The sequence below is a fragment of the Anopheles funestus genome, unplaced genomic scaffold, assembly GCF_943734845.2.
Source record: "Anopheles funestus unplaced genomic scaffold, idAnoFuneDA-416_04 scaffold_10_ctg1, whole genome shotgun sequence".
Lineage (NCBI taxonomy): Eukaryota > Metazoa > Arthropoda > Insecta > Diptera > Culicidae > Anopheles > Anopheles funestus.
The window spans coordinates 112,421-135,224 of NW_026045351.1; the positions used below are offsets into that span (position 1 = coordinate 112,421).

General features: G+C 49.4%; 1 long non-coding RNA gene across 1 annotated transcript; it reads right to left on the reverse strand.

Annotated features, from left to right (window-relative positions):
* Positions 1-7,938: 7,938 nt before the first annotated feature.
* On the reverse strand, positions 7,939-22,657 carry LOC125774474 (uncharacterized). The gene is made up of 3 exons (XR_007420939.1): positions 22,194-22,657; positions 19,450-20,653; positions 7,939-9,747 (listed from the first exon to the last, which is right to left on the reverse strand). It is a non-coding gene; the product is annotated as an uncharacterized LOC125774474 (long non-coding RNA).
* Positions 22,658-22,804: the final 147 nt, after the last annotated feature.

Here is a 22,804-nt window from a genome sequence, read left to right on the forward strand (position 1 = left end):
AAGACACCTTAGCCAAGACACCTTAGCCAAGACACATTAGCCAAGACACCGTAGCCAAGACACCTTAGCCAAGACACCTTAGCCAAGACACATTAGCCAAGACACCCTAGCCGAGACACATTAGCCAAGACACTTTAGCCAAGACACTTTAGCCAAGACACCTTAGCCGAGACACATTAGCCAAGACACCTTAACCAAGACACCTTAGCCAAGACACCTTAGCCAAGACACATTAGCCAAGACACCTTAGCCAAGACACCTTAGCCAAGACACCTTAGCCAAGACACATTAGCCGAGACACATTAGCCAAGACACCTTAGCCAAGACACCTTAGCCAAGACACCTTAGCCAAGACACCTTAGCCAAGACACATTAGCCAAGACACCTTAGCCAAGACACCTTAGCCAAGACACCTTAGCCAAGACACATTAGCCAAGACACCCTAGCCGAGACACATTAGCCAAGACACTTTAGCCAAGACACTTTAGCCAAGACACCTTAGCCGAGACACATTAGCCAAGACACCTTAACCAAGACACCTTAGCCAAGACACCTTAGCCAAGACAACTTAGCCAAGACACCTTAGCCAAGACACATTAGCCAAGACACCTTAGCCAAGACACCTTAGCCAAGACACCTTAGCCAAGACACCTTAGCCAAGACACCTTAGCCAAGACACCTTAGCCAAGACACCTAAGCCAAGACACCTAAGCCAAGACACCTTAGCCAAGACACCTTAGCCAAGACACCTTAGCCGAGACACATTAGCCAAGACACCTTAGCCAAGACACCTTAGCCAAGACACATTAGCCAAGACACCTTAGCCAAGACACCTTAGCCAAGACACCTTAGCCAAGACACCTTAGCCAAGACACCTTAGCCAAGGCACCTTAGCCAAGACACATTAGCCAGGACACCTTAGCCAAGACACCTTAGCCAAGACACCTTAGCCGAGACACATTAGCCAAGACACCTTAGCCAAGACACCTTAGCCAAGACACCTTAGCCAAGACACATTAGCCAAGACACCTTAGCCAAGACACCTTAGCCAAGACACCTTAGCCGAGACACATTAGCCAAGACACTTTAGCCAAGACACCTTAGCCGAGACACATTAGCCAAGACACCTTAGCCAAGACACCTTAGCCAAGACACCTTAGCCAAGACACATTAGCCCAGACACCTTAGCCAAGACACCTTAGCCAAGACACCTTAGCCAAGACACCTTAGCCGAGACACCTTAGCCAAGACACATTAGCCAAGACACCTTAACCAAGACACCTTAGCCAAGACACATTAGCCAAGACACCTTAGCCAAGACACATTAGCCAAGACACCTTAGCCAAGACACCTTAGCCAAGACACATTAGCCAAGACACCTTAGCCAAGACACCTTAGCCAAGACACCTTAGCCAAGACACCTTAGCCAGGACACATTAGCCAAGACACCTTAGCCGAGACACATTAGCCAAGACACTTTAGCCAAGACACCTTAGCCGAGACACATTAGCCAAGACACCTTAGCCAAGACACCTTAGCCAAGACACCTTAGCCAAGACACATTAGCCAAGACACCTTAGCCAAGACACCTTAGCCAAGACACCTTAGCCAAGACACCTTAGCCAAGACACCTTAGCCAAGACACATTAGCCAAGACACCTTAGCCAAGACACCTTAGCCAAGACACCTTAGCCAAGACACATTAGCCAAGACACCTTAGCCAAGACACCTTAGCCAAGACACCTTAGCCAAGACACATTAGCCAAGACACCCTAGCCGAGACACATTAGCCAAGACACTTTAGCCAAGACACTTTAGCCAAGACACCTTAGCCGAGACACATTAGCCAAGACACCTTAACCAAGACACCTTAGCCAAGACACCTTAGCCAAGACACATTAGCCAAGACACCTTAGCCAAGACACCTTAGCCAAGACACATTAGCCAAGACACATTAGCCGAGACACATTAGCCAAGACACCTTAGCCAAGACACCTTAGCCAAGACACCTTAGCCAAGACACCTTAGCCAAGACACATTAGCCAAGACACATTAGCCAAGACACCTTAGCCAAGACACCTTAGCCAAGACACCTTAGCCGAGACACATTAGCCAAGACACCTTAGCCAAGACACCTTAGCCAAGACACCTTAGCCAAGACACCTTAGCCAAGACACCTTAGTCGAGACACATTAGCCAAGACACTTTAGCCAAGACACCTTAGCCGAGACACATTAGCCAAGACACCTAAGCCAAGACACCTAAGCCAAGACACCTTAGCCAAGACACCTTAGCCAAGACACCTTAGCCAAGACACCTTAGCCAAGACACATTAGCCAAGACACATTAGCCGAGACACATTAGCCAAGACACCTTAGCCAAGACACCTTAGCCAAGACAACTTAGCCAAGACACCTTAGCCAAGACACCTTAGCCAAGACACATTAGCCAAGACACCTTAGCCGAGACACATTAGCCAAGACACTTTAGCCAAGACACCTTAGCCGAGACACATTAGCCAAGACACCTTAGCCAAGACACCTTAGCCAAGACACCTTAGCCAAGACACATTAGCCAAGACACCTTAGCCAAGACACCTTAGCCAAGACACCTTAGCCAAGACACCTTAGCCAAGACACCTTAGCCAAGACACATTAGCCAAGACACCTTAGCCAAGACACCTTAGCCAAGACACCTTAGCCAAGACACATTAGCCAAGACACCTTAGCCAAGACACCTTAGCCAAGACACCTTAGCCAAGACACATTAGCCAAGACACCCTAGCCGAGACACATTAGCCAAGACACTTTAGCCAAGACACTTTAGCCAAGACACCTTAGCCGAGACACATTAGCCAAGACACCTTAACCAAGACACCTTAGCCAAGACACCTTAGCCAAGACACATTAGCCAAGACACCTTAGCCAAGACACCTTAGCCAAGACACATTAGCCAAGACACATTAGCCGAGACACATTAGCCAAGACACCTTAGCCAAGACACCTTAGCCAAGACACCTTAGCCAAGACACCTTAGCCAAGACACATTAGCCAAGACACATTAGCCAAGACACCTTAGCCAAGACACCTTAGCCAAGACACCTTAGCCGAGACACATTAGCCAAGACACCTTAGCCAAGACACCTTAGCCAAGACACCTTAGCCAAGACACCTTAGCCAAGACACCTTAGTCGAGACACATTAGCCAAGACACTTTAGCCAAGACACCTTAGCCGAGACACATTAGCCAAGACACCTAAGCCAAGACACCTAAGCCAAGACACCTTAGCCAAGACACCTTAGCCAAGACACCTTAGCCAAGACACATTAGCCAAGACACATTAGCCGAGACACATTAGCCAAGACACCTTAGCCAAGACACCTTAGCCAAGACAACTTAGCCAAGACACCTTAGCCAAGACACATTAGCCAAGACACCTTAGCCAAGACACCTTAGCCAAGACACCTTAGCCAAGACACCTTAGCCAAGACACCTTAGCCGAGACACATTAGCCAAGACACTTTAGCCAAGACACCTTAGCCGAGACACCTTAGCCAAGACACCTTAGCCAAGACTCATTAGCCAAGACACCTTAGCCGAGACACATTAGCCGAGACACATTAGCCAAGACACCTTAGCCCGGACACTTTAGCCGAGACACATTAGCCAAGACACCTTAGCCAAGACACCTTAGCCAAGACACCTTAGCCAAGACACCTTAGCCAAGACACAATAGCCAAGACACCTTAGCCAAGACACCATAGCCGAGACACATTAGCCAAGACACCTTAGCCAAGACACCTTAGCCAAGACACCTTAGCCAAGACACATTAGCCAAGACACCTTAGCCAAGACACCTTAGCCAAGACACCTTAGCCCAGACACCTTAGCCAAGACACCTTAGCCAAGACACCTTAGCCAAGACACCTTAGCCAAGACACCTTAGCCGAGACGCATTAGCCAAGACACCTTAGCCAAGACACCTTAGCCCAGACACCTTAGCCGAGACACATTAGCCAAGACACCTTAGCCAAGACACAGACAGAAGAGAGCACTGTCTACGCTGCGGTGAAAAAGGGCATCAAGCACGAACCTGCGTCAAACCAGCAGTGTGTCTCGTGTGCCCCCCGGGAAGCAATGCACACCAAGTCGGAGGAACCCGTTGCCACGCAGCTCGGAAAGCATGGAAGTAGTCCAAGTGAACCTTAACCATTGCGAGGCTGCACAGGATCTTCTGTGGCAGGTGATAATGGAAGAAAAAGGCGATGTGGCCATTATATCAGAACCCTATCGTGCACCAGGTAACACCAACAACTGGGTCATGGATAAAACTGAGATGGCTGCAATCTGGGCTGTGGGACCTTTTCCCATTCAAACAGTAGTATCCTGCGGCTTCGAGGGGTTCGTCATCGCCCTGATCAACGGAGTCTATTTCTGCAGCTGCTACGCTCCCCCCAGGTGGGAGCTAAACAAATTCAACGATATGTTAGACAGCCTAGTGGAACAGCTCGAGGGTCGAAGCCCAGTAGTTATAGCTGGAGACTTCAATGCCTGGGCGGTTGAATGGGGAAGTAGACGGACGAACACCAGAGGAGACGCGGTGCTAGAAAGCCTTGCTCGACTGGATGTTGTTTTGGGAAACGTAGGTTCTACTCCCACGTTTAGTAGAAATGATAGGACTTCGATTATAGACATCACGTTCTGTAGCCCAATCCTAGCGCGACATCTGAACTGGAGAGTGAGCGAAGCGTACACTCTCAGCGACCATCGAGTTGTCCGATACGCTGCCATCAGAAGGAGCATGCCAACGACAGTGTATACTAACGGCACCCTAGGTTGGAAAATCCAGTTTTTCGACGAGGAGCTGTTCAAGGAGGCGTTAGCCTTTGGTGGCTTCGCAGATGCGCGCAGCGTGCACGAACTAGCAGCTGGGTTGACTGATGCTTGCGATGCGACAATGCCGAGGAGAAAAGCCTCCAGCTGTAAGCGAAACCCTGCCTATTGGTGGAACGCTTCTATCGCGACACTACGGGCCAGGTGCATAGCAGTACGCCGGAAATTACAGCGGGAGAGACGTATTGGAAACCGAGATCAACTGCGAGCAGCATACGTCACGGCCAGGTCTGATCTGAAGAGAGCAATTAAAGACAGTAAGAGGAGATGCTTCCTGGAGCTTAGTGCTGAAATTGCTCGGAAGCCCTGGGGTTTTGCCTACAAGACAGTGATGCAGAAGGTGAAAACTCGCCAAGAGCCTGTGGAACGATGTCCCATGAGACTTAAAAGGATCATTGGGAATTTGTTCCCCACTCATGACGCTCCAGAACTGTACACTACCTTCAGAACTTCAGAAAAAGAGATTGAGCCAATAACTGAAGACGAAATTCTACGGATTGCCGACCGTCTTAAACCTGGGAAAGCACCTGGCCCGGATGGCATTCCAAACGAAGCAGTCAAAGTAGCCATGAGAGCTTTCCCGAAAGTGTTCCAGATTGTACTCCAGGACACACTGAAGTCAGGCCAATTCCCGTCGACGTGGAAACAGCAGAAGCTGGTGCTAATACCAAAACCAGGAAAGCAGCCGGGCGACCCATCAGCTCTAAGGCCTTTGGGGCTCACAGATTCCCTGGCTAAGGTACAGGAAATTCCAATTCTGGATCGCCTGACAGTTCACACGGAAGGTCCGCTTGGACTTTCTAAGCGGCAGTTTGGATTTCGGAAGAAGCGCTCAACAGTCGACGCAATGTTGGCAGTGCTGGAGACGGGATATGCTGCGTTTCGGAGAAAAAGGTCCGGTGCACGTTACTGCGCGTTGATTACAATCGATGTAAAAAACGCCTTTAACAGTGCTAGCTGGGAGGCAATTGCTGCTGGGTTGGAGCGCATGGAGGTTCCCCCGTACTTGTGCAGGCTCTTGAGTAATTATCTTCAAGGACGGGTGCTACAATATGACACGGAGGAAGGAGTCCGGACAACCTCGATTACGGCAGGCGTCCCACAGGGATCAGTTTTAGGACCCACTCTGTGGAACGTCATGTATGACGGGGTGCTGACTCTCGCACTGCCACCAGGAGCTCAATTGATCGGGTTTGCAGATGACATCGCCCTTACAATAACCGGCGAAACGATTGAGGAGATCGAGATGCTGGCAACGGACGCAGTCAACAGGATTGATAGGTGGATGAGAGGGGTAAAGCTGCAAATTGAGCACGCGAAGACGAAGTTTATAGTCATCAGCAGCCACAGGGAAGTACAGAAAGCTACGATATTGGTTGGCTCGCACCACATTGAGTCTACCAGATATCTAAAATATCTCGGAGTCATAATCGACGATCGGCTGAACTTCAAGCAGCACCTCGTAGAAGTGTGTGGGAAGGCTATGAAGACCGCAAATATGATGGCAACATTCATGCCAAATATAGGTGGACCAAGCAGCAACATTAGGCGCCTACACGCTAATGTAGCTACGTCCGTAGTGAGGTACGGAGCCCCGGCGTGGGCACACATCATGTCGGCGAAGCAGAACCGGAAAGCTGTGGATAAGGTACACAGACGATTGGTCATGCGTGTTACCAGTGCGTATCGTACCATATCGTATGATGCGGTATGCGTAATTGCGGGAATCATGCCGCTCTACATCACCCTTGAAGAAGACGCGAAGAACTTCCGCAACGCACGCTCGGGGGAACCTCTTGCTGATGGAGCAGTTAAGTCGGAGTCAAAGAGGAAATGGCAGGTGGCTTGGAGCAACTCGGCGAAAGGGAGATGGACCTATTCCTTGATCCCCGACGTTGAAACGTGGCTGGGAAGGAAACATGGCGAAGTGAACTTCTTCGTCACACAATTTCTCTCCGGTCATGGCTGTTTCAGGAACTACCTGCATAGATTCCGACATGCCGCTTCACCACGATGCCCAGCATGCGGGGACGTAGATGAGACAGCTGAACACGTTTTGTTCTACTGTCCTAGATTCGCTGAGGAGCGCCGGCAATTGAGCGACAAGTGCGGAACGGCAGTGAACGCGTCGAACATCCTGCAAGTGATGTTGCAGAGTGCAGATCTGTGGAAGGCAGCTGAAACGGCGATGCGATCGATTCTGGTGAAACTGCAGAAACAGTGGCGACAAGATCAACGGTTTGGTCTCGCATGAGTGTGTGCTGTGCTGTGTATGTGATGTCCAGTGTTGTGTTGTGTTGTGAAAAAAAAAAAAAAAAAAAAAAAAAAAAAAAAAAAAAAAACAAACAAACAAAAGTGTTGCTTGTTGCTAGCGCGTATCATAAGACAGACTGAGTGCCACAGCACTGCCCCTCCCATGAAGTAATACCGCGAGGTGATTCCGTGGGAGGGTGCACAGGGTTCAAGGAGAGTTTTTTACTGGGTAAAAATCCCATGTCCCCCATTGTGGGTGTCTTTCGAAGATTTTAAACTCCTTGTAAAAAAAAAAAAAAAAAAAAAAAAAAAAAAAAACCTTAGCCAAGACACCATAGCCGAGACACATTAGCCAAGACACCTTAGCCAAGACACCTTAGCCAAGACACCTTAGCCAAGACACATTAGCCAAGACACCTTAGCCAAGACACCTTAGCCAAGACACCTTAGCCCAGACACCTTAGCCAAGACACCTTAGCCAAGACACCTTAGCCAAGACACCTTAGCCAAGACACCTTAGCCGAGACGCATTAGCCAAGACACCTTAGCCAAGACACCTTAGCCCAGACACCTTAGCCGAGACACATTAGCCAAGACACCTTAGCCAAGACACCTTAGCCAAGACACCTTAGCCAAGACACCTTAGCCAAGACACCTTAGCCAAGACACCTTAGCCAAGACACCTTAGCCGAGACACATTAGCCAAGACACATTAGCCAAGACACCTTAGCCAAGACACCTTAGCCAAGACACCTTAGCCAAGACACCTTAGCCAAGACACCTTAGCCAAGACACCTTAGCCCAGACACCTTAGCCGAGACACCTTAGCCAAGACACCTTAGCCAAGACACCTTAGCCAAGACAACTTAGCCAAGACACCTTAGCCAAGACACATTAGCCGAGACACATTAGCCAAGACACCTTAGCCGAGACACATTAGCCAAGACACTTTAGCCAAGACACCTTAGCCGAGACACATTAGCCAAGACACCTTAGCCAAGACACCTTAGCCAAGACACCTTAGCCGAGACACATTAGCCAAGACACCTTAGCCAAGACACCTTAGCCAAGACACCTTAGCCGAGACACCTTAGCCAAGACACCTTAGCCAAGACACCTTAGCCAAGACACCTTAGCCGAGACACATTAGCCAAGACACATTAGCCAAGACACCTTAGCCAAGACACCTTAGCCAAGACACCTTAGCCAAGACACCTTAGCCAAGACACCTTAGCCAAGACACCTTAGCCAAGACACCTTAGCCAAGACACCTTAGCCAAGACACCTTAGCCAAGACACCTTAGCCAAGACACCTTAGCCGAGACACATTAGCCAAGACACCTTAGCCCAGACACTTTAGCCGAGACACATTAGCCAAGACACCTTAGCCAAGACACCTTAGCCAAGACACCTTAGCCGAGACACATTAGCCAAGACACCTTAGCCAAGACACCTTAGCCAAGACACCTTAGCCAAGACACCTTAGCCAAGACACCTTAGCCAAGACACCTTAGCCGAGACACATTAGCCAAGACACCTTAGCCAAGACACCTTAGCCAAGACACCTTAGCCAAGACACATTAGCCAAGACACCTTAGCCAAGACACCTTAGCCAAGACACCTTAGCCAAGACACCTTAGCCAAGACACCTTCGCCAAGACACCTTAGCCAAGACACCTTAGCCCAGACACCTTAGCCCAGACACCTTAGCCGAGACACATTAGCCAAGACACCTTAGCCAAGACACCATAGCCAAGACACCTTAGCCAAGACACCTTAGCCCAGACACCTTAGCCGAGACACATTAGCCAAGACACATTAGCCAAGACACCTTAGCCAAGACACCTTAGCCAAGACACCTTAGCCAAGACACATTAGCCAAGACACCTTAGCCAAGACACCTTAGCCAAGACACCTTAGCCAAGACACCTTAGCCAAGACACCTTAGCCAAGACACCTTAGCCAAGACACATTAGCCAAGACACCTTAGCCAAGACACCTTAGCCAAGACACCTTAGCCAAGACACCTTAGCCAAGACACCTTAGCCAAGACACCTTAGCCAAGACACCTTAGCCGAGACACCTTAGCCAAGACACCTTAGCCAAGACACCTTAGCCGAGACACATTAGCCAAGACACCTTAGCCAAGACACCTTAGCCAAGACACCTTAGCCAATACACATTAGCCAAGACACCTTAGCCGAGACACATTAGCCAAGACACCTTAGCCAAGACACCTTAGCCAAGACACCTTAGCCAAGACACATTAGCCAAGACACCTTAGCCAAGACACCTTAGCCAAGACACCTTAGCCAAGACACCTTAGCCAAGACACCTTAGCCAAGACACCTTAGCCGAGACACATTAGCCGAGACACCTTAGCCAAGACACCTTAGCCAAGACACCTTAGCTAAGACACCTTAGCCAAGACACCTTAGCCAAGACACCTTAGCCAAGACAGCTTAGCCTAGACACCTTAGCCCAGACACCTTAGCCGAGACACATTAGCCAAGACACCTTAGCCAAGACACCTTAGCCAAGACACCTTAGCCAAGACACATTAGCCAAGACACATTAGCCAAGACAAATTAGCCAAGACACCTTAGAAAAGTCACATTAGCCAAGACACCTTAGCCCAGACACCTTAGCCAAGACACATTAGCCCAGACACCTTAGCCAAGACACCTTAGCCAAGACACCTTAGCCAAGACACCTTAGCCAAGACACCTTAGCCAAGACACCTTAGCCCAGACACATTAGCCAAGACACCTTAGCCAAGACACCTTAGCCCAGACACATTAGCCAAGACACCTTAGCCAAGACACCTTAGCCAAGACACCTTAGCCAAGACACCTTAGCCGAGACACATTAGCCAAGACACCTTAGCCCAGACACCTTAGCCAAGACACATTAGCCCAGACACCTTAGCCAAGACACCTTAGCCAAGACACCTTAGCCAAGACACCTTAGCCAAGACACCTTAGCCGAGACACATTAGCCAAGACACCTTAGCCAAGACACCTTAGCCGAGACACATTAGCCAAGACACCTTAGCCAAGACACCTTAGCCAAGACACATTAGCCAAGACACTTTAGCCAAGACACCTTAGCCAAGACACTTTGGCCGAGACACATTAGCCGAGACACCTTAGCCAAGACACCTTAGCCAAGACACCTTAGCCAAGACACCTTAGCCAAGACACCTTAGCCAAGACACCTTAGCCAAGACACATTAGCCAAGACACCTTAGCCAAGACACCTTAGCCAAGACACCTTAGCCGAGACACATTAGCCAAGACACCTTAGCCAAGACACCTTAGCCAAGACACCTTAGCCAAGACACATTAGCCAAGACACCTTAGTCAAGACACCTTAGCCAAGACACATTAGCCAAGACACCTTAGCCTAGACACCTTAGCCGAGACACCTTAGCCAAGACACCTTAGCCGAGACACCTTAGCCAAGACACCTTAGCCAAGACACCTTAGCCAAGACACCTTAGCCAAGACACCTTAGCCAAGACACCTTAGCCAAGACACATTAGCCAAGACACCTTAGCCAAGACACCTTAGCCAAGACACCTTAGCCAAGACACCTTAGCCAAGACACCTTAGCCAAGACACCTTAGCCCAGAAACATTAGCCAAGACACCTTAGCCAAGACACCTTAGCCCAGACACATTAGCCAAGACACCTTAGCCAAGACACCTTAGCCAAGACACCTTAGCCAAGACACCTTAGCCGAGACACATTAGCCAAGACACCTTAGCCCAGACACCTTAGCCAAGACACATTAGCCCAGACACCTTAGCCAAGACACCTTAGCCAAGACACCTTAGCCAAGACACCTTAGCCGAGACACATTAGCCAAGACACCTTAGCCAAGACACCTTAGCCGAGACACATTAGCCAAGACACCTTAGCCAAGACACCTTAGCCAAGACACATTAGCCAAGACACTTCAGCCAAGACACCTTAGCCAAGACACTTTGGCCGAGACACATTAGCCGAGACACCTTAGCCAAGACACCTTAGCCAAGACACCTTAGCCAAGACACCTTAGCCAAGACACCTTAGCCAAGACACCTTAGCCAAGACACCTTAGCCGAGACACGTTAGCCAAGACACCTTAGCCAAGACACCTTAGCCAAGACACCTTAGCCAAGACACATTAGCCAAGACACCTTAGCCAAGACACCTTAGCCAAGACACCTTAGCCAACACATCTTAGCCAAGACACCTTAGCCAAGACACCTTAGCCGAGACACATTAGCCAAGACACCTTAGCCAAGACACCTTAGCCAAGACACCTTAGCCAACACATCTTAGCCAAGACACCTTAGCCAAGACACCTTAGCCGAGAAACATTAGCCAAGACACCTTAGCCAAGACACCTTAGCCAAGACACCTTAGCCAAGACACATTAGCCAAGACACCTTAGCCAAGACACCTTAGCCAAGACACCTTAGCCAAGACACCTTAGCCAAGACACCTTAGCCGAGACACATTAGCCGAGACACCTTAGCCAAGACACCTTAGCCAAGACACCTTAGCCAAGACACCTTAGCCAAGACACCTTAGCCAAGACACCTTAGCCAAGACACATTAGCCAAGACACCTTAGCCAAGACACCTTAGCCAAGACACCTTAGCCAAGACACCTTAGCCAAGACACCTTAGCCAAGACACATTAGCCAAGACACCTTAGCCAAGACACCTTAGCCAAGACACCTTAGCCAAGACACCTTAGCCAAGACACCTTAGCCAAGACACCTTAGCCCAGACACCTTAGCCGAGACACCTTAGCCAAGACACCTTAGCCAAGACACCTTAGCCGAGACACATTAGCCAAGACACCTTAGCCAAGACACCTTAGCCAAGACACCTTAGCCAATACACATTAGCCAAGACACCTTAGCCGAGACACATTAGCCAAGACACCTTAGCCAAGACACCTTAGCCAAGACACCTTAGCCAAGACACATTAGCCAAGACACCTTAGTCAAGACACCTTAGCCAAGACACATTAGCCAAGACACCTTAGCCTAGACACCTTAGCCGAGACACCTTAGCCAAGACACCTTAGCCGAGACACCTTAGCCAAGACACCTTAGCCAAGACACCTTAGCCAAGACACCTTAGCCAAGACACCTTAGCCAAGACACCTTAGCCAAGACACCTTAGCCAAGACACCTTAGCCAAGACACCTTAGCCCAGACACATTAGCCAAGACACCTTAGCCAAGACACCTTAGCCCAGACACATTAGCCAAGACACATTAGCCAAGACACCTTAGCCAAGACACCTTAGCCAAGACACCTTAGCCGAGACACATTAGCCAAGACACCTTAGCCCAGACACCTTAGCCAAGACACATTAGCCCAGACACCTTAGCCAAGACACCTTAGCCAAGACACCTTAGCCAAGACACCTTAGCCAAGACACCTTAGCCGAGACACATTAGCCAAGACACCTTAGCCAAGACACCTTAGCCGAGACACATTAGCCAAGACACCTTAGCCAAGACACCTTAGCCAAGACACATTAGCCAAGACACTTTAGCCAAGACACCTTAGCCAAGACACTTTGGCCGAGACACATTAGCCGAGACACCTTAGCCAAGACACCTTAGCCAAGACACCTTAGCCAAGACACCTTAGCCAAGACACCTTAGCCAAGACACCTTAGCCAAGACACCTTAGCCGAGACACGTTAGCCAAGACACCTTAGCCAAGACACCTTAGCCAAGACACCTTAGCCAAGACACATTAGCCAAGACACCTTAGCCAAGACACCTTAGCCAAGACACCTTAGCCAACACATCTTAGCCAAGACACCTTAGCCAAGACACCTTAGCCGAGACACATTAGCCAAGACACCTTAGCCAAGACACCTTAGCCAAGACACCTTAGCCAAGACACATTAGCCAAGACACCTTAGCCAAGACACCTTAGCCAAGACACCTTAGCCAAGACACCTTAGCCAAGACACCTTAGCCGAGACACATTAGCCGAGACACCTTAGCCAAGACACCTTAGCCAAGACACCTTAGCCAAGACACCTTAGCCAAGACACCTTAGCCAAGACACCTTAGCCAAGACACCTTAGCCAAGACACCTTAGCCAAGACACATTAGCCAAGACACCTTAGCCAAGACACCTTAGCCAAGACACCTTAGCCAAGATACCTTAGCCAAGACAGCTTAGCCAAGACACCTTAGCCCAGACACCTTAGCCGAGACACCTTAGCCAAGACACCTTAGCCAAGACACCTTAGCCAAGACACCTTAGCCAAGACACATTAGCCAAGACACCTTAGCCAAGACACCTTAGCCAAGACACCTTAGCCAAGACACATTAGCCAAGACACCTTAGCCAAGACACCTTAGCCAAGACACCTTAGCCAAGACACCTTAGACGAGACACATTAGCCAAGACACCTTAGCCCAGACACCTTAGCCGAGACACATTAGCCAAGACACCTTAGCCAAGACACCTTAGCCAAGACACCTTAGCCAAGACACCTTAGCCAAGACACATTAGCCAAGACACTTTAGCCGAGACACATTAGCCAAGACACCTTAGCCAAGACACCTTAGCCAAGACACCTTAGCCAAGACACCTTAGCCAAGACACCTTAGCCAAGACACCTTAGCCAAGACACCTTAGCCAAGACACATTAGCCAAGACACTTTAGCCAAGACACCTTAGCCAAGACACCTTAGCCAAGACACTTTAGCCAAGACACCTTAGCCAAGACACATTAGCCAAGACACATTAGCCGAGACACCTTAGCCGAGACACATGAGCCAAGACACCTTAGCCAAGACACCTTAGCCAAGACACCTTAGCCAAGACACCTTAGCCAAGACACCTTAGCCAAGACACATTAGCCAAGACACCTTAGCCGAGACACATTAGCCAAGACACTTTAGCCAAGACACCTTAGCCGAGACACATTAGCCAAGACACCTTAGCCCGGACACTTTAGCCGAGACACATTAGCCAAGACACCTTAGCCAAGACACCTTAGCCAAGACACCTTAGCCAAGACACAATAGCCAAGACACCTTAGCCAAGACACCATAGCCGAGACACATTAGCCAAGACACCTTAGCCAAGACACCTTAGCCAAGACACCTTAGCCAAGACACATTAGCCAAGACACCTTAGCCAAGACACCTTAGCCAAGACACCTTAGCCCAGACACCTTAGCCAAGACACCTTAGCCAAGACACCTTAGCCAAGACACCTTAGCCAAGACACCTTAGCCGAGACGCATTAGCCAAGACACCTTAGCCAAGACACCTTAGCCCAGACACCTTAGCCGAGACACATTAGCCAAGACACCTTAGCCAAGACACCTTAGCCAAGACACCTTAGCCAAGACACCTTAGCCAAGACACCTTAGCCAAGACACCTTAGCCAAGACACCTTAGCCGAGACACATTAGCCAAGACACATTAGCCAAGACACCTTAGCCAAGACACCTTAGCCAAGACACCTTAGCCAAGACACCTTAGCCAAGACACCTTAGCCAAGACACCTTAGCCCAGACACCTTAGCCAAGACACCTTAGCCAAGACACCTTAGCCAAGACACCTTAGCCAAGACAACTTAGCCAAGACACCTTAGCCAAGACACATTAGCCGAGACACATTAGCCAAGACACCTTAGCCGAGACACATTAGCCAAGACACTTTAGCCAAGACACCTTAGCCGAGACACATTAGCCAAGACACCTTAGCCAAGACACCTTAGCCAAGACACCTTAGCCGAGACACATTAGCCAAGACACCTTAGCCAAGACACCTTAGCCAAGACACCTTAGCCGAGACACCTTAGCCAAGACACCTTAGCCGAGACACATTAGCCAAGACACATTAGCCAAGACACCTTAGCCAAGACACCTTAGCCAAGACACCTTAGCCAAGACACCTTAGCCAAGACACCTTAGCCAAGACACCTTAGCCAAGACACCTTAGCCAAGACACCTTAGCCAAGACACCTTAGCCAAGACACCTTAGCCGAGACACATTAGCCAAGACACCTTAGCCCAGACACTTTAGCCGAGACACATTAGCCAAGACACCTTAGCCAAGACACCTTAGCCAAGACACCTTAGCCGAGACACATTAGCCAAGACACCTTAGCCAAGACACCTTAGCCAAGACACCTTAGCCAAGACACCTTAGCCAAGACACCTTAGCCAAGACACCTTAGCCGAGACACATTAGCCAAGACACCTTAGCCAAGACACCTTAGCCAAGACACCTTAGCCAAGACACATTAGCCAAGACACCTTAGCCAAGACACTTTAGCCAAGACACCTTAGCCAAGACACCTTAGCCAAGACACCTTCGCCAAGACACCTTAGCCAAGACACCTTAGCCCAGACACCTTAGCCCAGACACCTTAGCCGAGACACATTAGCCAAGACACCTTAGCCAAGACACCATAGCCAAGACACCTTAGCCAAGACACCTTAGCCCAGACACCTTAGCCGAGACACATTAGCCAAGACACATTAGCCAAGACACCTTAGCCAAGACACCTTAGCCAAGACACCTTAGCCAAGACACATTAGCCAAGACACCTTAGCCAAGACACCTTAGCCAAGACACCTTAGCCAAGACACCTTAGCCAAGACACCTTAGCCAAGACACCTTAGCCAAGACACCTTAGCCAAGACACATTAGCCAAGACACCTTAGCCAAGACACCTTAGCCAAGACACCTTAGCCAAGACACCTTAGCCAAGACACCTTAGCCAAGACACCTTAGCCCAGACACCTTAGCCGAGACACCTTAGCCAAGACACCTTAGCCAAGACACCTTAGCCGAGACACATTAGCCAAGACACCTTAGCCAAGACACCTTAGCCAAGACACCTTAGCCAATACACATTAGCCAAGACACCTTAGCCGAGACACATTAGCCAAGACACCTTAGCCAAGACACCTTAGCCAAGACACCTTAGCCAAGACACATTAGCCAAGACACCTTAGCCAAGACACCTTAGCCAAGACACCTTAGCCAAGACACCTTAGCCAAGACACCTTAGCCAAGACACCTTAGCCGAGACACATTAGCCGAGACACCTTAGCCAAGACACCTTAGCCAAGACACCTTAGCTAAGACACCTTAGCCAAGACACCTTAGCCAAGACACCTTAGCCAAGACAGCTTAGCCTAGACACCTTAGCCCAGACACCTTAGCCGAGACACATTAGCCAAGACACCTTAGCCAAGACACCTTAGCCAAGACACCTTAGCCAAGACACATTAGCCAAGACACATTAGCCAAGACAAATTAGCCAAGACACCTTAGAAAAGTCACATTAGCCAAGACACATTAGCCAAGACACCTTAGCCAAGACACCTTAGCCAAGACACCTTAGCCAAGACACCTTAGCCAAGACACCTTAGCCAAGACACATTAGCCAAGACACCTTAGCCAAGACACCTTAGCCGAGACACATTAGCCGAGACACCTTAGCCAAGACACCTTAGCCAAGACACCTTAGCCAAGACACCTTAGCCGAGACACATTAGCCAAGACACCTTAGCCAAGACACCTTAGCCGAGACACCTTAGCCAAGACACCTTAGCCAAGACACCTTAGCCAAGACACCTTAGCCAAGACACCTTAGCCAAGACACCTTAGCCAAGACACCTTAGCCAAGACACATTAGCCAAGACACCTTAGCCAAGACACCTTAGCCAAGACACCTTAGCCAAGACACCTTAGCCAAGACAGCTTAGCCAAGACACCTTAGCCCAGACACCTTAGCCGAGACACATTAGCCAAGACACCTTAGCCAAGACACCTTAGCCAAGACACCTTAGCCAAGACACATTAGCCAAGACACATTAGCCAAGACAAATTAGCCAAGACACCTTAGAAAAGTCACATTAGCCAAGACACATTAGCCAAGACACCTTAGCCAAGACACCTTAGCCAAGACACCTTAGCCAAGACACCTTAGCCGAGACACATTAGCCAAGACACCTTAGCCAAGACACCTTAGCCAAGACACCTTAGCCAAGACACATTAGCCAAGACACCTTAGTCAAGACACCTTAGCCAAGACACATTAGCCAAGACACCTTAGCCTAGACACCTTAGCCGAGACACATTAGCCAAGACACCTTAGCCGAGACACCTTAGCCAAGACACCTTAGCCAAGACACCTTAGCCAAGACACCTTAGCCAAGACACCTTAGCCAAGACACCTTAGCCAAGACACATTAGCCAAGACACCTTAGCCAAGACACCTTAGCCAAGACACCTTAGCCCAGACACCTTAGCCAAGACACCTTAGCCAAGACACCTTAGCCCAGACACATTAGCCAAGACACCTTAGCCAAGACACCTTAGCCAAGACACCTTAGCCAAGACACCTTAGCCAAGACACCTTAGCCGAGACACATTAGCCAAGACACCTTAGCCCAGACACCTTAGCCAAGACACATTAGCCCAGACACCTTAGCCAAGACACCTTAGCCGAGACACATTAGCCAAGACACCTTAGCCAAGACACCTTAGCCAAGACACCTTAGCCAAGACACATTAGCCAAGACACCTTAGCCGAGACACATTAGCCAAGACACCTTAGCCAAGACACCTTAGCCAAGACACATTAGCCAAGACACTTTAGCCAAGACACCTTAGCCAAGACACTTTGGCCGAGACACATTAGCCGAGACACCTTAGCCAAGACACCTTAGCCAAGACACCTTAGCCAAGACACCTTAGCCAAGACACCTTAGCCAAGACACCTTAGCCGAGACACATTAGCCAAGACACCTTAGCCAAGACACCTTAGCCGAGACACCTTAGCCAAGACACCTTAGCCAAGACACCTTAGCCAAGACACCTTAGCCAAGACACCTTAGCCAAGACACCTTAGCCAAGACACCTTAGCCAAGACACCTTAGCCAAGACACCATAGCCAAGACACATTAGCCAAGACACCTTAGCCGAGACACATTAGCCAAGACACATTAGCCAAGACACCTTAGCCAAGACACATTAGCCGAGATACATTAGCCAAGACACCTTAGAAAAGTCACATTAGCCAAGACACATTAGCCAAGACACCTTAGCCAAGACACCTTAGCCAAGACACCTTAGCCGAGACACATTAGCCAAGACACCTTAGCCAAGACACCTTAGCCAAGACACCTTAGCCAAGACACATTAGCCAAGACACCTTAGTCAAGACACCTTAGCCAAGACACATTAGCCAAGACACCTTAGCCTAGACACCTTAGCCGAGACACATTAGCCAAGACACCTTAGCCGAGACACCTTAGCCAAGACACCTTAGCCAAGACACCTTAGCCAAGACACCTTAGCCAAGACACCTTAGCCAAGACACCTTAGCCGAGACACCTTAGCCAAGACACCTTAGCCAAGACACCTTAGCCAAGACACCTTAGCCAAGACACCTTAGCCAAGACACCTTAGCCGAGACACATTAGCCAAGACACCTTAGCCAAGACACCTTAGCCGAGACACCTTAGCCAAGACACATTAGCCAAGACACCTTAGCCAATACACCTTAGCCAAGACACCTTAGCCAAGACACCTTAGCCAAGACACCTTAGCCAAGACACCTTAGCCGAGACACATTAGCCAAGACACATTAGCCAAGACACATTAGCCAAGACACCTTAGCCAAGACACCTTAGCCAAGACACCTTAGCCAAGACACCTTAGCCAAGACAGCTTAGCCAAGACACCTTAGCCGAGACACATTAGCCAAGACACCTTAGCCAAGACACCTTAGCCAAGACACCTTAGCCAAGACACTTTAGCCAAGACACCTTAGCCGAGACACCTTAGCCAAGACACCTTAGCCAAGACACCTTAGCCAAGACACCTTAGCCAAGACACCTTAGCCAAGACACCTTAGCCAAGACACATTAGCCAAGACACTTTAGCCAAGACACCTTAGCCAAGACACCTTAGCCAAGACACCTTAGCCAAGACACCTTAGCCGAGACACATTAGCCAAGACACCTTAGCCAAGACACCTTAGCCAAGACACCTTAGCCAAGACACATTAGCCAAGACACCTTAGCCGAGACACATTAGCCAAGACACCTTAGCCAAGACACCTTAGCCAAGACACCTTAGCCAAGACACCATAGCCAAGACAGCTTAGCCAAGACACCTTAGCCCAGACACCTTAGCCGAGACACATTAGCCAAGACACCTTAGCCAAGACACCTTAGCCAAGACACCTTAGCTAAGACACATTAGCCAAGACACATTAGCCAAGACAAATTAGCCAAGACACCTTAGAAAAGTCACATTAGCCAAGACACATTAGCCAAGACACCTTAGCCAAGACACCTTAGCCAAGACACCTTAGCCGAGACACATTAGCCAAGACACCTTAGCCAAGACACCTTAGCCAAGACACCTTAGCCAAGACACATTAGCCAAGACACCTTAGTCAAGACACCTTAGCCAAGACACATTAGCCAAGACACCTTAGCCTAGACACCTTAGCCGAGACACATTAGCCAAGACACCTTAGCCGAGACACCTTAGCCAAGACACCTTAGCCAAGACACCTTAGCCAAGACACCTTAGCCAAGACACCTTAGCCAAGACACCTTAGCCAAGACACATTAGCCAAGACACCTTAGCCAAGACACCTTAGCCAAGACACCTTAGCCAAGACACCTTAGCCAAGACACCTTAGCCCAGACACATTAGCCAAGACACCTTAGCCAAGACACCTTAGCCAAGACACCTTAGCCAAGACACCTTAGCCAAGACACCTTAGCCGAGACACATTAGCCAAGACACCTTAGCCCAGACACCTTAGCCAAGACACATTAGCCCAGACACCTTAGCCAAGACACCTTAGCCAAGACACCTTAGCCAAGACACCTTAGCCAAGACACCTTAGCCGAGACACATTAGCCAAGACACCTTAGCCAAGACACCTTAGCCGAGACACATTAGCCAAGACACCTTAGCCAAGACACCTTAGCCAAGACACATTAGCCAAGACACTTTAGCCAAGACACCTTAGCCAAGACACTTTGGCCGAGACACATTAGCCGAGACACCTTAGCCAAGACACCTTAGCCAAGACACCTTAGCCAAGACACCTTAGCCAGGACACCTTAGCCAAGACACCTTAGCCAAGACACCTTAGCCGAGACACGTTAGCCAAGACACCTTAGCCAAGACACCTTAGCCAAGACACCTTAGCCAAGACACATTAGCCAAGACACCTTAGCCAAGACACCTTAGCCAAGACACCTTAGCCAACACATCTTAGCCAAGACACCTTAGCCAAGACACCTTAGCCGAGACACATTAGCCAAGACACCTTAGCCAAGACACCTTAGCCAAGACACCTTAGCCAAGACACATTAGCCAAGACACCTTAGCCGAGACACATTAGCCAAGACACCTTAGCCAAGACACCTTAGCCAAGACACCTTAGCCAAGACACATTAGCCAAGACACCTTAGCCAATACACCTTAGCCAAGACACCTTAGCCAAGACACCTTAGCCAAGACACCTTAGCCAAGACACCTTAGCCGAGACACATTAGCCGAGACACCTTAGCCAAGACACCTTAGCCAAGACACCTTAGCCAAGACACCTTAGCCAAGACACCTTAGCCAAGACACCTTAGCCAAGACACCTTAGCCAAGACACCTTAGCCAAGACACCTTAGCCAAGACACATTAGCCAAGACACCTTAGCCAAGACACCTTAGCCAAGACACCTTAGCCAAGATACCTTAGCCAAGACAGCTTAGCCAAGACACCTTAGCCCAGACACCTTAGCCGAGACACCTTAGCCAAGACACCTTAGCCAAGACACCTTAGCCAAGACACCTTAGCCAAGACACATTAGCCAAGACACCTTAGCCAAGACACCTTAGCCAAGACACATTAGCCAAGACACCTTAGCCAAGACACCTTAGCCAAGACACCTTAGCCAAGACACCTTAGAAAAAACAGCTTAGCCAAGACACCTTAGCCCAGACACCTTAGCCGAGACACATTAGCCAAGACACCTTAGCCAAGACACCTTAGCCAAGACACCTTAGCCAAGACACCTTAGCCAAGACACATTAGCCAAGACACTTTAGCCGAGACACATTAGCCAAGACACCTTAGCCAAGACACCTTAGCCAAGACACCTTAGCCAAGACACCTTAGCCAAGACACCTTAGCCAAGACACCTTAGCCAAGACACCTTAGCCAAGACACATTAGCCAAGACACTTTAGCCAAGACACCTTAGCCAAGACACCTTAGCCAAGACACTTTAGCCGAGACACATTAGCCAAGACACCTTAGCCAAGACACCTTAGCCAAGACACCTTAGCCAAGACACCTTAGCCAAGACACATTAGCCAAGACACCTTAGCCGAGACACATTAGCCAAGACACTTTAGCCAAGACACCTTAGCCGAGACACATTAGCCAAGACACCTTAGCCCGGACACTTTAGCCGAGACACATTAGCCAAGACACCTTAGCCAAGACACCTTAGCCAAGACACCTTAGCCAAGACACCTTAGCCAAGACACAATAGCCAAGACACCTTAGCCAAGACACCTTAGCCGAGACACATTAGCCAAGACACCTTAGCCAAGACACCTTAGCCAAGACACCTTAGCCAAGACACCTTAGCCAAGACACCTTAGCCAAGACACCTTAGCCAAGACACCTTAGCCAAGACACATTAGCCAAGACACCTTAGCCAAGACACCTTAGCCCAGACACCTTAGCCGAGACACCTTAGCCAAGACACCTTAGCCAAGACACCTTAGCCAAGACACCTTAGCCAAGACACCTTAGCCGAGACGCATTAGCCAAGACACCTTAGCCAAGACACCTTAGCCCAGACACCTTAGCCGAGACACATTAGCCAAGACACCTTAGCCAAGACACCTTAGCCAAGACACCTTAGCCAAGACACCTTAGCCAAGACACCTTAGCCAAGACACCTTAGCCAAGACACCTTAGCCGAGACACATTAGCCAAGACACATTAGCCAAGACACCTTAGCCAAGACACCTTAGCCAAGACACCTTAGCCAAGACACCTTAGCCAAGACACCTTAGCCAAGACACCTTAGCCAAGACACCTTAGCCCAGACACCTTAGCCGAGACACCTTAGCCAAGACACCTTAGCCAAGACACCTTAGCCAAGACAACTTAGCCAAGACACCTTAGCCAAGACACATTAGCCAAGACACCTTAGCCGAGACACATTAGCCAAGACACCTTAGCCGAGACACATTAGCCAAGACACTTTAGCCAAGACACCTTAGCCGAGACACATTAGCCAAGACACCTTAGCCAAGACACCTTAGCCAAGACACCTTAGCCGAGACACATTAGCCAAGACACCTTAGCCAAGACACCTTAGCCAAGACACCTTAGCCGAGACACCTTAGCCAAGACACCTTAGCCAAGACACCTTAGCCAAGACACCTTAGCCGAGACACATTAGCCAAGACACATTAGCCAAGACACCTTAGCCAAGACACCTTAGCCAAGACACCTTAGCCAAGACACCTTAGCCAAGACACCTTAGCCAAGACACCTTAGCCAAGACACCTTAGCCAAGACACCTTAGCCAAGACACCTTAGCCAAGACACCTTAGCCAA